Consider the following 18,220-nt stretch of genomic DNA (forward strand, 5'->3'; position numbering starts at 1 on the left):
TGAGCCCACCAAATAACCCATGCCCGAATCTTCCAAACTCGAGTCTTCTAAGCCCGAATCCTTCAAGCACAACAACAAAATCTCTCCTCATTACCGCAACAATAAAAGAAAGTCCAATTCCCAAAACTATGTTCTGGTACGTGCAACTTTCTCCATTCGCCTAACCTCAAGTGTCGACAATGCACCCATTGCAATCGATTTGGTCACCTCTTTACCACATGTCATGAACGCAACCAACCTTTAATGCAACCATTTACCTCACCTCTTATCCAACCCTTACCTTATACTCAAACGTTTACTCAAGCACCCTCAACTATTAGAGCTTGTTACAATTGTGGAGACCCTAGCCATTTTCGCAATGCATGCCCAAGACTCGCACACATGAACCAAATTCAATCCTACCCAACTCAAACCGCTCAATATCAAGCCTACCAAGCCCAAGTAAATCAACTTCAACCAATCCAAGCTCAACCCATCCAAGCAATTCAAGTCCAACCCATTCAACCAATTCAAGTCAACCAACCCCAAATCATCCAACCAGCCTCAAGTGACCAAGCTACTCAAGGGAAAGTGTGTTACATCAACGGTTCCCAAGTCTAAGCCTAACCCTTTAAGAAGACATGCTACGCAAAGACGTTTATTTTATTTAGTTCTTTTCATTTAAATCTAATGTATTGACTTCATTAAATCTCCAGTTTTGTTATGAATGAGAATCATGGTTATTTATAATGGTGTTCAATCACTCATTTATTCCTATTTTTTCGTTTAGTGCACTGTTTATTGCTACACAATTTGTTATCATGATTTAAGTGGTCTATGACCGGTTAATTACCGGCACTATGTGCATGGTGATGTGCATAGTTATCTAATAGTACCGTATTTGTATCATAAACTACCTATGACCGATTTCCTACAAACGTTTTGGAAATTGGGACTATGAACATGTGTTGTACATAGTTATCTAATAGGAGTCACATGTACAAATTTTATTTTGATATTTTAATACATGGCTACCCAAACCCTCCAAACTCACCTCATCCTCATGGTACCCTTACCTCATCTCATCGATTTTATAATATTGGTTTCAAACCTCATCTATTATTATACTCATAAGTCATGTGATTTGTATGTTGTGTGAACCTATTTATTATTACGTGAATTTTCTCGTCATCTCAAGTATTTTCTCTACATCGTATATGTAAGTTACTTATATAATTTCAAAATTTTCCTCTATCTGTTTATTCCATATTGTTGTTATTACTTTCGATGGTTAACTCCAACAATTTCTTCATTTTTTTTAATTATTTTACTAGTTAATTATGTTCATCAATTTTCATTCAATTTTAGTTCATTGCTTTTGCTCTTGATCAATTTTTTGTTTTCTTTTACCTTTGTTTTCAAACCGCACAACGGGACGAACCATGTGCATCATGCGACGACCTAAATAATTATGAGTGCACGCATAATTATCGAAATCCTCGCATGGAACTCAAAGTGAATACGGTTGTGTGTCATAACTCGGAACCTAGGGTGATTTTGGGTAACGGTACAAATATATATGTGATAAGGGCATTGTGGATACGCCGCTGGTACATCCTATATATAAGTGTCCTTATCATACTTCCATTTGTAGCGTTAAGCGGGTCATTCGAAGTTTTATGTTATTTTTTTTATAAAAAAAATTAATTATAAAAAAATAAATAAATAATCTTTCTTTGACTCTTACTTTCTTTCTTTATGTTATGGCTTTCTATAATTTCGGGACGAAATTTTCAAAAAGTTGTGAATACTGTAACATTCGTCAATTTTCGGACCCGAAAAACCCGACTCATTAATATTTTTTTATTATTTATTTATTCGATTTTAGTTATAAGATTGTACAAAAACAACCATTAGCCAACTTTGATTAACTATTGAACCCACTACCATATACTAAGGACCAAAAAGCAATTATCTTCCAAACTTTCCCTCCTCTTTCTTCTTCTTCACGAGCCAGCCAAACACTCCCCTCCCCCATTCTCAAATCTTGATCCGTAATTAACGGTATTTGACGCTTAATTGACACCACCAAACCGTTCTTACCTAACATCAACTCCTATCGACACTCTAATTGTGGAATATGGCAGCTAATGGACAACTATATGATTCGCAATCAAGACCAAAACAAACCGTGGCCAAATCCTCTCTAAATCCCTATATATACTCGTCTAAAATTCAATTAAACTCGTACCCACACTCCTCTCAGCATTGCAAATCCAAACCATATATCAATTACAAGTTTGTGTGCCGTCTGCACCCCGTTATTGATCGAGTTTGAGCCGTTAATCCTAGTTCGTCGTTCTCTCTTAATTCGTCGGTGATATCGGTAATTATTATGTGCATCCTAGACGTTTGCCATTGCTTAATCAAACCCTAACCTAATTTCAATCAAGATCGAGTAATTAAAATAATTAGGGTCTAGGGTTTACAGTTGAAATTGAGGATTTCGGGAGGTGATTGTTTTAAAAGAAAATGTTTTCATATAAGGCCCAGGTGAGCCACTGGCCCACTTGGCCAGTGCAGATTTTGTTAAGGTATTGAACACATCGGGACGCAAGTTCGAATCCTTGTATACCGCGTTTTTGGCTTTTATTTTTGTAAAACTCCTTTTAACGAGTTTTGATTAATATTATACCTATATAACGTTGGATAAACACATTTTTTTTAAAACCGAAACCCGGATTTAACATTTGTCTTGTTTTTGAATCTTTGTTTTTTTAATTAACCTTTAATATATATATATATATATAAATACATATAGTTAATATGATAATAGTTTTACCACTCGCTTAACGAACCAAAATTATCATAGATGTCCAAATAAAATTTCTTTTTAACCTTTCCCGTTGATATATATAGCATTTCATTTATTATTCAATAATTAATATTTATTTTATTCATCAAAATTTAAATGAGAATAAATAATAATAATCATAATAATAATAACAATAATGATAATGACGTGAATGATAATAATCACAACAACCATAATAAATATGACACTAAGACTAAAAAACCCTATCAAATCTCATATCCGTCATACGCCTTGTTATTATTTCTTTAATCTTTGATATTATTATTAACTAGGAATATTTGTCGGTGAACCTCGAGGAGCTTAACCGTTTCCATCCTAGCATTTTCTTTTATTATCTCGTCCTCGTATATCCTATATTTTAAGGTGAGTTTACATACCCCTTTTTCCATCTTTTACATTTTGGGGGTAGCATGTATACAATATTCAAGTTTACTTATGTTTTATTCTCACATCTATTCAAAACACAATTCAATATATGTTTATGTTTGATTATTGCATGCTCTATGATAATGCTTTATGTGCTTAAATGTTTATTTTATGTTTGGTGGTTGGTATCTCATCCTCATCTATCCTCATCTAGTATGATCATACATTTAACCAAGTACTTTGATTTCGTATCAATAAGAACGGGTCCACATCTATTTAGTTGTTTGCATTTTTGTAAGAATTGTAATACTCATCATTTACATATGAATTGTGGTTCTTATCTATATATGTATCTCAACTAAAACTTATGTATTCTCACCAACATTCCTATTGACAAACCCTATTTTTTATATATGCTACAGGTACAAGTAATTTACATTGATCAAGATTGAAGATATTAGTTTTACCATAGGTTATTTATTCAAACAATAAATATGATGTAATTGTTCTGTTTATTGAATTTGTGTACTTGTTTTGATATTAATGAATTAAATAATTATTGTCACTTTAATTAGTGTCTTTCGAGCTACTGTCCAACCAATACGTTACGCCCCGGCATGTTCCGCATTTGGTCGGGGTGTGACACATTTCATATTTATTCAAATTAAATGCTTTATACTTGAGTCTTAAACCACAAACGTTATTGTATACTTTACCTAAATAAATGCTCGATTTGGTGTTCTATGCTTATATGATTACATGCTTATGTGTTTACCGCTTTTGTTTGGTTGATCTATTAAATCCTAGTCTATTTGGCGTCCTCTTATAGTAAGGTGTCGTTAATGTATTCTTATTAACGATAACTATAAATCCTAGTCTATTTGGCAACCCCTTATAGCAAGGTGTCGTTAGTGTATTCTTATTAACAATAACTATTAAATCCTAGACTATTTGGCATTCCCTTATAGCAAGGTGTCGCTAATGTGTTTAGCGATATCTATTTATCCAAGTTATTGCTTTTATTTATTGTTTCGTATACAAGATTGTGGCATTTTCGTACTATATACTATTATGCTCAAACTTATGAATTGCTCACCAACCTTTGTGTTGATAAACTTTATTTTATGAAATGTTACAGGTTTGCATATAGGTTAATTGTGGAGTTGAAGAAAACGTCAATGAGACCTTTAGGATATTAGCAAAAATGAACAATATTTGATTTGCTATATTTTGTTATATTTTCTTGTGACTATCTTATAAATATTGTTATATGACTTTTTCGATGTTGTGAAATGAAATGAGTTTGTTAAATATTGTCGCTTTAATTGGTGTCATGCGCTTCTGGGAAATCGTTACACCTCGGCATGTTCTGCCGCCTTTGGTCGGGGTGTGACATCAATATTTGGTTCTTACCAGTACTATTCTACATATATGATAGATACACTTGTGTATTTTGTGCATGGTTAGTCAAAGTAGAAATCAGTTTTAAAAATTTAAAACACGATCTTGTGCGAAAACTAAATCCATCATATTTTACGACATTAGTTTACTTACGGTATGGTTACTATTGGTATTGGGGTGTTTTGTATACAAGGCTTGCCTACTAGGCTATTACAAGTTACTTATTGGACAAGTGTTAGCCAATAAGTAATATGACTACGGTCATAGATATGGTCGAGTGACAAGTGTCTTTCGGTAATTTGTAATCAGGCAGATGTGAAAACATCTTAATGTTGTAACTGTAAAATGTGTCATTTATAAATGAATGTACTCACCAGTATTTCCTGCTAATCAAATATTTTTATGGTTCGTGTAACATCCCGAATTTTCAAATAATAATATTTATATTATTCTTAATGGAAAAGTTTACTTGGATTAATAAATAAAATAATAAAATAGGGAAAGAGAAGTAGGCTAATTAGATGGATTAATCATGGACTAAAAAGGAAAGTTGGGCCTTAGGTCTATGGGCTTAAGGGAGCATGAATACCCCTTAAACCTTAAATCCTTCCATTTCCATATATTTTATCCATCTTATTCTCCATACACCTCCATAACACACACAAACCCTTTCTATTTTCGGCCACAAGAGGAGGAAACGAGATCCAAGGTTAAACGAGCATAGGTCTTTGGTTATCATCCTTAATCAAGCTAGATAAACGATCCAAGCTCACAATCCAAGATAGCCGTGACCTTAGAAATGCCTAAAGGTATGTTCTTTAACCATAAAGATTACGTTTTTATGAACGGTTTGCTTTGACACTTAACCCTAGAGTAGGTCGGGTCTAAATGCTTCATAAAAATGCAAACTTGATGATTAGAACAAACTAAATAGACCTATGGCAATATACGGCTCATAGATAAACCCTAGATCTAGCCTAGAATGTTTTAAACCTATAAAGGTCCAAGCTTTATGCCAAAAACGGGAAAGATCTTGAAGCCATGATAGTAATGGGTGTAATCGGGTATGAATGATGATGGTAAAGGGTTAAAGTTCATGATTTGGACCATGAAACAAGTAAATCTGGGCAAGGCAGAATCGTAAGATAGAAGGATGAGTTGAACTGAGGGTTCTCGGCCAGAACTGGGGGTTCTCGACCAACCCATGTTCTCGGCCAGGACCAGTTCTCGGTCAGACCTGAGAGTTCTCGGTCAAACTTATGGTTCGCGGTCAACATGACGTTCTCGGTCAACCCAGTGTTCTCGGCCAGTTCTCTATTTGGACTCGGACCTGAGTCCAGTTGGGCCCATATACCAAAATGGACAGTTGGGCCTGAACCTAGTTAAACCCAAATACTATAATGGGCTGTTGGACCTGACTTAGCTCAGTCTACGAGTTCAAGCCCATGTATTATTTAAACAAGTCAAGCCCATTATCTTAAGTTTAACAAACAAGCCCAACTTAGAAATACGTTGGTTACCTAAAATACCAACTGAAGTAATAATACTGTTAATTAACAAAAGATGTATATTTAACAGTTAGCCGTGCTCAATTAAGGAAAGGAATAACGATTAATGGTGAACGCAGCAGGATCCAGGTGAGTTTCTAGCCCTATTTCCTTGTTATGTTTTCGGGTCTATGTGCATACTCGATGTGATTAGTCAATACACTTACCTTAAGTGGTAAGTGTATGCCTTATGTGATTTATGTATGAATGAATGCTTGACGAAGCATGAACGATCTTCGGATATTGCATGTGCCATCAAGGAATAGTATAAAGATACGATTGACGTATATATGATGTATAGATGATGTATGAACTTATGAAAGTTATAATTATAAATGTATAGAAAGGTACGAAGGGTATAGATAGAACAAAGGAATCGACCCTAATAATGTCAGCGAATGTAGGGAACCGACCCTAATAATGTCAGCGAATGTAGGGAACCGACCCTAATAATATCGGCGAATTTAGGGAACCGACCCTAATAATGTCGGCGAATGTAGGGAACTGACCCTAATAATATCGGCGAATGTAGGGAACCGACCCTAATAATATCGGCGAATGTAGGGAACCGACCCTAATAATATCGGCGAATGTAGGGGACCGACCCTAATAATATCGGCGAAGGTTATAGGGCGGAAGTCTCTTTAAAATGTATGTGTATGAATGAGAGTATGTATGGTAATATGAAAGAAAGAAGGAGAGTACGTAAGTATGTAAGTAAGTAAGATAATAGGAAGGTACATATGTAAACATGTGAATGTATTGTACGTTTCCTGATTAACTAGAACTCACTCAGCGTAGCTGACTTTTAGTATGCATGCAGGCTAATCGACTGAGACAGCTGGCTTGAGGGAGACACATGGCAATACTGAAGAGGCTGGCATCTGAAGATTTGTCGTGATTTTTTGACATTATGTTTTATGTTATGTTTTTGAAAGACAAGTTATGGATGATTGTAACGAATGGTTGACTATTTTATTATTCCGCGAAAGTTTTAATTAACTCTGATTTTAGAACTGCGTTTATGAGTAAATCCAACGTCCAAATGTGAGGTACCGGTAACGGGGCCTTACAAGTTGGCATCAGAGCAAAGTTCGAAAGATTTAAGCATCCTACATGCTTAGACTCGAACAGAGAATGGGATTGAAGTAAGAAATGAAAGAAGATGCCAATTCAAGATAGCCATGTGTCACTCAAGCAAGCTCAGTAAAGGTAAAGTGTATGGTTAAATATGTATGTTAATGATTAGCTTAATTGCTAAAGAAAGGATATGTGTACGTAGGGATAGGATTTTCTGAATGTTTGGTGGACTAACTGTTTAAAGTAGAACCAGCACAAATAGACTCATAAAGGGAAGTATATAGGACACGGAAAGTAACGTGATCAGCTAATCACAGTTGGCCACTGTTATTACATATTAGTTGTCACACCCCGACCAAAGGCGGAACATGCCGGAGTGTAACGTATTGATTGGACAGTAGCTCGACAGACACTAATTAAAGTGACAATAATTATTTAATTCATTAATATCAAAACAAGTACACAAATTCAATAAACAGAACAATTACATCATATTTATTGTTTGAATAAATAACCTATGGTAAAACTAAGATCTTCAATCTTGATCAATGTAAATTACTTGTACCTGTAGCATATATAAAAATAGGGTTTGTCAACACGAATGTTGGTGAGAATACATAAGTTTTAGTTGAGATACATATATAGATAAGAACCACAATTCATATGTAAATGATGAGTATTAAAATTCTTTGAAAATGCAAACAACTAAATAGATGTGGACCCATTCTTATTGATACGAAATCAAAGTACTTGGGTAACTGTATGATCATACTAGATGAGGATAGATGAGGATGAGATACCAACCACCAAACATAAAATAAACAATTAAGCACATAAAGCATTATCATAGAGCATGCAATAATCACAAATAAACATATATTGAATTGTGTTTTGAATAAATGTGGGAATAAAACATAAGTAAACTTGAATATGGTATACATGCTACCCCCAAAATGTAATAGATGGAAAAAGGGGTATGTAAACTCACCTTATAACGTAGGATATACTAGGACGAGATAATAAAAGAAAAGGCTAGGATGGAAACGGTCAAGCTCCTCGAGGTTCACCGACAAATATTCCTAGTTAATAATAATATCATTAATTAAGATTGATGAAATAATAACAAGGCGTATGACGGATATGGGTTTTGATAGGGTTTTTTAGTCTTAGTGTCATATTTATAATGGTTGTTGTGATTATTATTATTCACGTCATTATCATTATTGTTATTATTATGAATATTATTATTTATTCTCATTTAAATTTTGATGAATAAAATAAATATTAATTATTGAATATTAAATGGAATGCGCACACACACACACACACATATATATATATATATATATATCAACGGGAAAGGTTAAAAGAAATTTTATTTGGACATCTATGATAATTTTGGTTCGTTAAGCGAGTGGTAAAACTATTATCATATTAACTATATGTATATATATATATATATATATTAAAGGTTAATTAAAAAAAACAAAGATTCAAAAACAAAACAAACGTTAAATCCGGGGTTCGGTTTTAAAAAAATGCGTTTATCCAACGTTATATAGGTATAATATTAATCGAAACTCCTTAAAAGGAGTTTTACAAAAATAAAAGCCAAAAACCGGGTATACAAGGATTCGAACTTGCGTCCCGATGCGTTCAATACCTTAACAATATCTGCACTGGCTAACTGGGCCAGTGGCTCACCTGGGCATTATATGAAAACATTTTCTTTTAAAACAAACACCTCCCGAAATCCCCAATTTCAACTATAAACCCTAGATCCTAATTATTTAATTACTCGATCTTGATTGAAATTAAGTTAGGGTTTTGATTAAGCAATGGCAAACGACTAGGATGCACATAATAATTACCGATATCATTGACGAATTAAGAGAGAACGACGAACTAGGGTTCACGGCTCAAACTCGATCAATAACGGGGTGCAGACGGCTCAAAAACTTGCAATTGATATATGGTTTGGATTTGCGATGCTGAGAGGATTGTGGGTACGAGTTTAATTGAATTTTAGACGAGTATATATAGGGATTTAGAGAGGATTTGGCCGTGGTTTGTTTTGGTCTTGATTGCGAATCATATAGTTGTCCATTAGCTGTCATATTCCACAATTAGAGTGTCGGTAGGAGTCGATTTTAGGTAAGAACGATTTGGTGGTGTCAACTACACGTCAAATACCGTTAATTACGGATCTAGATTTGAGAAGGGGGGGGGGAGAGTGTTTGGCTGGCTCGTGAAGAAGAAGAAAGAGGAGGGAAAGTTTGGAAGATAATTGCTTTTTGGTCCTTAGTATATGGTAGTGGGTGCAAACACGAAAACGCATATCACGTATAGGGAACCTAAGCATGCTACTAGGCCGTTATATCTAACCACCTATCTTATAGCCTTCGGCTCTGATACCAATATTTCTCACCCCGACCAAAGGCGGAACATGCCGGGGCGTAACGTATTGATTGGACAGTAGCTCGAAAGACACTAATTAAAGTGACAATAATTATTTAATTCATTAATATCAAAACAATTACACAAATTCAATAAACAGAACATTTACATCATATTTATTGTTTGAATAAATAACCTATGGTAAAACTAATATCTTCAATTTTAATCAATGTAAATTACTTGTACCTGTAGCATATATAAAAATAGGGTTTGTCAACAGAATGTTGGTGAGAATACATAAGTCTTAGTTGAGATACATATATAGATAAGAACCACAATTCATATGTAAATGATGAGTATTACAATTCTTATGAAAACGCAAACAACTAAATAGATGTGGACCCGTTCTTATTGATACGAAATCAAAGTACTTGGGTAAATGTATGATCATACTAGATGAGGATAGATGAGGAAGAGATACCAACCACCAAACATAAAATAAACAATTAAGAACATGTTAGTGCACGGTTTGTGACTGGTGATTTGCAGTTAAGGTATTCAAGATAGTATTCGAAACCCGTTACGGATCTAGCCGCTATGATACATCGATTATACAATACGAATCTAAGATACGTTAAATACATAGTTTATTGATAAATATGGAGAGAATACATTATGGTGGATAAATACATAACATAGAGAGAATATAACTTAGATCTAGGACCTCACACCTCTCATATGTGTGATCTCACATTATTATGAATGAGAGCATCCTATATATAGGCTGCACACTCCCATTCGTTAACACAAGCCTAATTCTCTATGTTTAGGCTAATCACTTAACGAACTAGTTCTCATTCGTTATGCTACCATAACGAATGAGCTTATACCTTAACGAACTAGCCTAGCATATAACGAATGGACCTCATTCGCTATAGAAACCATAGCGAATGGGCCATTTACAATAAATAAACAATCTAGACTATGTATAACTTATTCGAATGCTGCGGACAACCATTTCGTGCACTAACAGCACATAAAGCATTATCAAAGAGCATGCAATAATCACACATAAACATATATTGAATTGTGTTTTGAATAGATGTGGGAATAAAACATAAGTAAACTTGAATATGGTATACATGCTACCCCCAAAATGTAAAAGATGGAAACGGGATATGTAAACTCACCTTATAACGTAGGATATACGAGGACGAGATAATAAAAGAAAAGGCTAGGATGGAAACGGTCAAGCTCCTCGAGGTTCACCGACAAATATTCCTAGTTAATAATTATTACATTAATTAAGATTAAAGAAATAATAACAAGGCGTATGACGGATATGGGTTTTGATTGGGTTTTTTAGTCTTAGTGTCATATTCATTATGGTTGTTGTGATTATTATCATTCACGTCATTATCATTATTGTTATTATTATTATGATTATTATTATTTATTCTCATTTAAATTTTGATGAATAAAATAAATATTAATTATTGAATATTAAATGGAATGCGCATATATATATATATATATATATATCAACGGGAAAGGTTAAAAGAAATTTTATTTGGACATCTATGATAATATTGGTTCGTTAAGCGAGTGGTAAAACTATTATCATATTAACTATATGTATATATATATATATATTAAAGGTTAATTAAAAAAGACAAAGATTCAAAAACAAGACAAACGTTAAATCTGGGGTTCGGTTTTAAAAAAATGCGTTTATCCAACGTTATATAGGTATAATATTAATCGAAACTCCTTAAAAGGAGTTTTACAAAAATAAAAGCCAAAAACCGGGTATACAAGGATTCGAACTTGCGTCCTGATGCGTTCAATACCTTAACAAAATCTGCACTGGCCAACTGGGCCAGTGGCTCACCTGGGCATTATATGAAAACATTTTCTTTTAAAACAAACACCTCCCGAAATCCCCAATTTCAACTATAAACCCTAGCTCCTAATTATTTTAATTACTCGATCTTGATTGAAATTAGGTTAGGGTTTTGATTAAGCAATGGCAAACGACTAGGATGCACATAATAATAACCGATATCACTGACGAATTAAGAGAGAACGACGAACTAGGGTTCACGGCTCAAACTCGATCAATAACAGGCTGCAGACGGCTCAAAAACTTGCAATCGATATATGGTTTGGATTTGCGATGCTGAGAGGAGTGTGGGTACGAGTTTAATTGAATTTTAGACGAGTATATATAGGGATTTAGAGAGGATTTGGCCATGGTTTGTTTTGGTCTTGATTGCGAATCATATAGTTGTCCATTAGCTATCATATTCCACAATTAGAGTGTCTGTAGGAGTCGATTTTAGGTAAGAACGATTTGGTGGTGTCAACTACGAGTCAAATACCGTTAATTACGGATCAAGATTTGAGAAGGGGGGGGGGAGTGTTTGGCTGGCTCGTGAAGAAGAAGAAAGAGGAGGGAAAGTTTGGAAGATAATTGCTTTTTGGTCCTTAGTATATGGTAGTGGGTGCAAACACGTAAAGGCATATCACGTATAGGGACCCTAAGCATGCTACTAGGCCGTTATATCTAACCACCTATCTTATAGCCTTCGGCTCTGATACCAATCTGTCACACCCCGACCAAAGGCGGAACATGCCGGGGCGTAACGTATTGATTGGACAGTAGCTCGAAAGACACTAATTAAAGTGACAATAATTATTTAATTCATTAATATCAAAATAAGTACACAAATTCAATAAACAGAACATTTACATCATATTTATTGTTTGAATAAATAACCTGTGGTAAAACTTATATCTTCAATCTTGATCAATGTAAATTACTTGTACCTGTAGCATATATAAAAATAGGGTTTGTCAACACGAATGTTGGTGAGAATACATAAGTTTTAGTTGAGATACATATATAGATAAGAACCACAATTCATATGTAAATGATGAGTATTACAATTCTTATGAAAACGCAAACAACTAAATAGATGTGGACCCGTTCTTATTGATACGAAATCAAAGTACTTGGGTAAATGTATGATCATACTAGATGAGGATAGATGACGATGAGATACCAACCACCAAACATAAAATAAACAATTGAGCACATAAAACATTATCATAGAGCATGCAATAATCACACATAAACATATATTGAATTGTGTTTTGAATAGATGTGGGAATAAAACATAAGTAAACTTAAATATGGTATACATGCTACCCCCAAAATGTAAAAGATGGAAAAAGGGGTATGTAAACTCACCTTATAACGTAGGATATACGAGGACGAGATAATAAAATAAAAGGCAAGGATGGAAACGGTCAAGCTCCTCGAGGTTCACCGACATATATTCCTAGTTAATAATAATATCATTAATTAAGATTAAAGAAATAATAACAAGGCGTATGACGGATATGGGATTTGATAGAGTTTTTTAGTCTTGGTGTCCTATTTATTATGGTTGTTGTGATTATTATCATTCACGTCATTATCATTATTGTTATTATTATTATGATTATTGTTATTTATTCTCATTTAAATTTTGATGAATAAAATAAATATTAATTTTTGATTAATAAATGAAATGCTATATATATCAACGGGAAAAGTTAAAAGAAATTTTATTTGGACTTCTATGATAATTTTGGTTCGTTAAGCGAGTGGTAAAACTATTATCATATTAACTATATGTGTGTATATATATATATATATTAAAGGTTAATTAAAAAAACAAGGATTCAAAAACAAGACAAACGTTAAATCCGGGGCTCGGTTTTAAAAAAAATGCGTTTATCCAACGTTATATAAGTATAATATTAATCAAAACTCGTTAAAAGGAGTTTTACAAAAATAAAAGCCAAAAACCGGGTATACAAGGATTCGAACTTGCGTCCTGATGCGTTCAATACCTTAACAAAATCTGCACTGGCCAACTGGGCCAGTGGCTCACCTGGGCATTATATGAAAACATTTTCTTTTAAAACAAACACCTCCTGAAATCCCCAATTTCAACTATAAACCCTAGATCCTAATTATTTTAATTACTCGATCTTGATTGAAATTAGGTTAGGGTTTTGTTAGTGCACGGTTTTGCGTCTCGAGTCTTTGTAATTATCATTAATATTTATTTGATTATTTTAATGTAATATTTAATGTTTATTTATTTAATTCGTTATGTTAAGTCTAGTTCGCTAGGAATGTTAGCGAACTAAGACTAGTTCGTTAAGGTTAAAACTAGTTTGCTAGGAATGTTAGCGAACTAGGACTTTATAATGTATTCCCTCCTGATTCGTTAGGGGATGTTAACGAATCAGGGGGTGGTTCGTTAAGTTAATTTAGTTAACGAAGGGGATGCTGGTTCGCTAGGGGGTGTTAGCGAACCAGATCGTCTTCTATAAATAGTGAACCACTGTTCACTTGTAAAAGAAGAAGTTTAGAGAGAATTAATATTATTCAGAAGGTTTTAAAGTATTCTCTCTCTCTCAAGCTTCACATTAATCTTATTGATAATATATACATACTAATAACAATCGAGCTAAGGTATTAAAGAGTTAGATCCATATAATTAGTATTAACATATAGATCTGGATTAGATCTAAGATATTGATTAGAACGAGTGATAAACAAGGGATCAAACAAGTGGTATCAGAGCTTTCGGGGCCCAATTCACTTGGTCTGATTATTATTGTTATAGTGTTTGTGTTTATTTTCTGTTTGGTTTTATTTTGAATCAATTCGAGTTGATTTGGATTGATTCTGGATGGATTAGAGTGAATCTAATTTAGTTAAAGTATTATTGATGTTCATTTGTGTGGAATTGGATTGTGAATTGGATTTGTGATGTGTATTGGGTTTTCGGTTTGAGTCCGTAAACAGGGGAGTGATTTTGGTTAAAATTGGTTCGTGTTTGGTGATAATCGGTTACGAGATGAGTCGAGTTGAATTCGTGTTGTGATTACGAAGAGTTTGGTATGTTATTTGTTAGTTTTGGTTAAGAATTGAGTGTGTATTACAGATCTGGAATTGATGAGTTTCTGGGTTTGATCTTCATATTTCTGGAAAATTGTTCTTGAATGTTTGAAGATTTGAAGATGAATGCGATTCGCTATAAAGTTCCAGGCGATTCGCTATGTCTTTAATTTGATTCGTTATCAATTCTTGCCATTCGCTAATCAGTTCGCTAACTGATTCGTGTGGGTTAATTAATTCGTGTTATCTAGTTCGTTAACTAGATAACTGATTCGTTTGACACGTGTTTGTCTTGGAATTTGTGCTCTAACAACTTTTTGCCACGTGGCAGAAAGGAATCAAGTTTGTTATAAACGGTTGTAACAACCTGATTCGTTATAGTATAATTCGCTATAGTGTTGATTCGCTATCAACTGTAGCTGATTCGTTAAGTTGACTTGGTCAATTCGCTTGATCAATTCGTTAAGTTGACTTGGTCAATTCGCTTGATCAATTCGTTAAGTTGACTTGGTCAATTCGTTTGGTCAATTCTTGAAGTTGACTTGTGATTAGTTAAACCTTCATCACATTCGTTATCTGTTTCGCCATTTGAGTGATTCGTTAAATTTATTTGTGATTCGTTAAGTTGACTCGCTAGGTTGACTTTTGATTCGCCAACACACTCACCTCATTCGTTAAGATTTGATTCGTTAAGACTCAATTCGCTACACTATTCACAGTTCGCTACAACTGTTCATAGTTCGCTAAACACTGTTTATTGATTCGTTAAACATAGAGTGTAGTTCGCTATAACTGTACACTTGGTTATTTTTCAAAGATGGCTGGTATGTATGCATTGGCGTCTCAAAATATGTTGATGCAACAAATGTTGCAACTTGATACCGAGATAGGTTCACATTCTAAATGTCCAAGATTGATGAAGTTCAATGACTTTGCAAAATGGGAACCTCGGTTTCGTGCACAATTGGGATCTGTTCATCCTGATTGTTCATATTGTCTTGATGAGGTTTATGTTGCACCAATGATAGGTGATGATACTATTGGGTATACTCCTAAAGCTGTTTCTCAATACTCACAAGAAGAGAAGAAAGCTTTAGAAATCGAGATAAAAGCATATTCTACTTTGACTATGGCTTTACCAGAGAATATTTTTCATCAAGTTGGAAGTATCAAGAGATGTGCATCTTTGTTTCAACATCTACGCATGAGAAGCATGGGAAATACAGCTGAGAGTAAGAAAGTGATGCTCAAGTTTCAATTTCGAAACTTTAACTTATTGAAAGGAGAAACAGTTGAAGAGATGACTACAAGATTTAGTCACTTAATTGCTGAAATGGACAAGATGAAAATGGAAATTTCTGAAAGAGATAAAATTGAAACAATCAAGAGTGTGCTTCCTAGTTCCTATTCAACATTTCTCATGGTTTTGAAAGAGAATGATTATTTTCTGAATGAAGATTTGACAGCACTTGAATTTCTACAAAAGATTGAAGCTAGAGAATATGATCTTAAGTGTCAAAAATCTTCCAAAGAAAATCAAGATCCGGCTTTCTATGGTGGAAGTATGCCTTTGAGTTTAACGATTTCACCTATCACTGCTTTTCTTACTCATGCCGCAAGTGAAAAAGAATCTGCAATATTTAAGGATCCAAAAGTTTGTTTCTACTCTGCTGGTAATTCAGGTGGTTCTGGAAATTCTACTAGTACCAATCCATTTGCTACACCACCTAGTGTGAATATGAAGAAGCTGAGCAAAACTTTGCTTTTCTGACGGCACTTATGTCTTCATATGAAAACTTGGTGAGTAGTAAAATTGCCAAAAGTGAGTTAACTGATGAGAATTATGATCAGATAGATCCAGATGATCTAGAGATCATGGATTTGAAATGGAATATGGCCATGATCGTTCGTAAAGATAAAAGATTCATGCAGAGAACTGGAAAAGATCTTCTAGCTTTAAACAAGAAGTTGGGTTTTGACAAATTAAAGGTGAAGTGTTATAATTGTCAAGAATTCGGGCATTTCGCGAAGGAATGTGACAAACCAAGAAAAGAATACACTAGACCTCGTGGTCAAAGTCAAAATGCTTCTTCACCACGGGGAAGTGATGCTGAAAAGAAACCATCTTTTTCAACAACACAAGCAATGCTAGCAGATGGGACTGATTGGTCACAACAGCTACTATGCAATGATGTTCAAGCAAATTTAGCTATGTTTGGGTTACATGAAGATTGTCAGGATGCTACTGCTAGTGTGATGTCTTCAGATAATGATTCTGGATCTGATTCTGACGATTCTTGCGACAAGTCTTCTGAATCAATGTTTGCTTGCATGGCTAAGATCAATGAGGTTAGTAATTCTATTTCTTCTACTTCATTTGTTAAAGCATCATGTGTTGATTGTGAATCTAACAACTCTAAGTTAAAAGCTTTGAAAAGTCAAAATGATAATCTTATAATAGAAATTGCTTCTCTTAAGGACACTTATCGACAATCTCTTGAGTCTCAAATGAAATCTCGAGAAAAGATTGAAGCATTGTCGACAAGTAATCATGATCTCAAAGCCGAGTTATCTGTGAAAATGACCATTAATGACCAAAAGTTTCAGGAAATCTTGAAACGTCGTTCTAAGATAACTGAGCTTGAGAATGAGGTTCTTGAGTTGAAGAACAAGTTGGGTAAATTTCGAAATTCTTCATTTTTATTGAATGAAATTATTGAAGTTTCTGGAAAACAAAAAGATTCTAAGAAAGGTATTGGTTTTGTTGAAATTCCACCACCTTTTCATAATGATTATAAAATTAATCCTTTTGCAAGAAAAGAAGAGGATTTGATTCAAAAGGAATCTGTGATTTCCGAAAAACCTAAAATGATTAAACCTGAAATTGTTAAACCCCAAGTTGCTCCTCAAAAATCTCATGTCCAAAGCAAAAAAGTGTTTGTTGAACACAATGACGAGGTCATTATCGAGGATGTGGTTGAACCAGAAATTATACACAAGAATAAGAACATTCCCTGTTCTAATCATATTCTGTGCGAACCTCACGAATTTGAGGACGCAGTGTATGGTTCACACAAACCTCAAGCGACAGAGGAAAGTTCAAAGAAAGTGAACTCTATGAAGGCAAAGAAGTCAGTTAAACCGAAAATTTATGATGAGGATCTAATGCGTTTCATTAATCCTTCTAGTTCGAAGCCATCTGCTGCTAGAGTTTTTAAGTTAAAAGGAATGGATACAATGTTCACTGAAAAATACATTCCAATAAGTATTATCAAACCTGAACTTATTGAAAGTGTTTTTGTCAATGAAACTTCAAAAATTCAAGAACTTGAACGTGTGTATGCTCAAACAAAAACATCAGTTCAGTGTGATCCATTGACTAAGGCAAAACAATTTTTAAAACAAGCTAAGAAGATTAATTTTGTTAAGTCAACTGGAACAGATACACTAAAAAGTTTTTCAAACAGTTCTAATTTAGATTTTTATTTAAAGAAGAAATCTGAACTATCTGATGAGTTTGCTAAGAGCATGACTAAAAATGTGAGTCATCATCAATCATATGTCTCATCTATTCCAATTTCTTCTAAACATCATCATGTGGACATGCGAACGTGT

The sequence above is a fragment of the Bidens hawaiensis genome, unplaced genomic scaffold (assembly GCF_021521415.1).
Source record: "Bidens hawaiensis isolate Kalapana, Puna unplaced genomic scaffold, B.hawaiensis_p1.1 tig00000001_1, whole genome shotgun sequence".
In the NCBI taxonomy this organism is placed as follows: Eukaryota; Viridiplantae; Streptophyta; class Magnoliopsida; order Asterales; family Asteraceae; genus Bidens; species Bidens hawaiensis.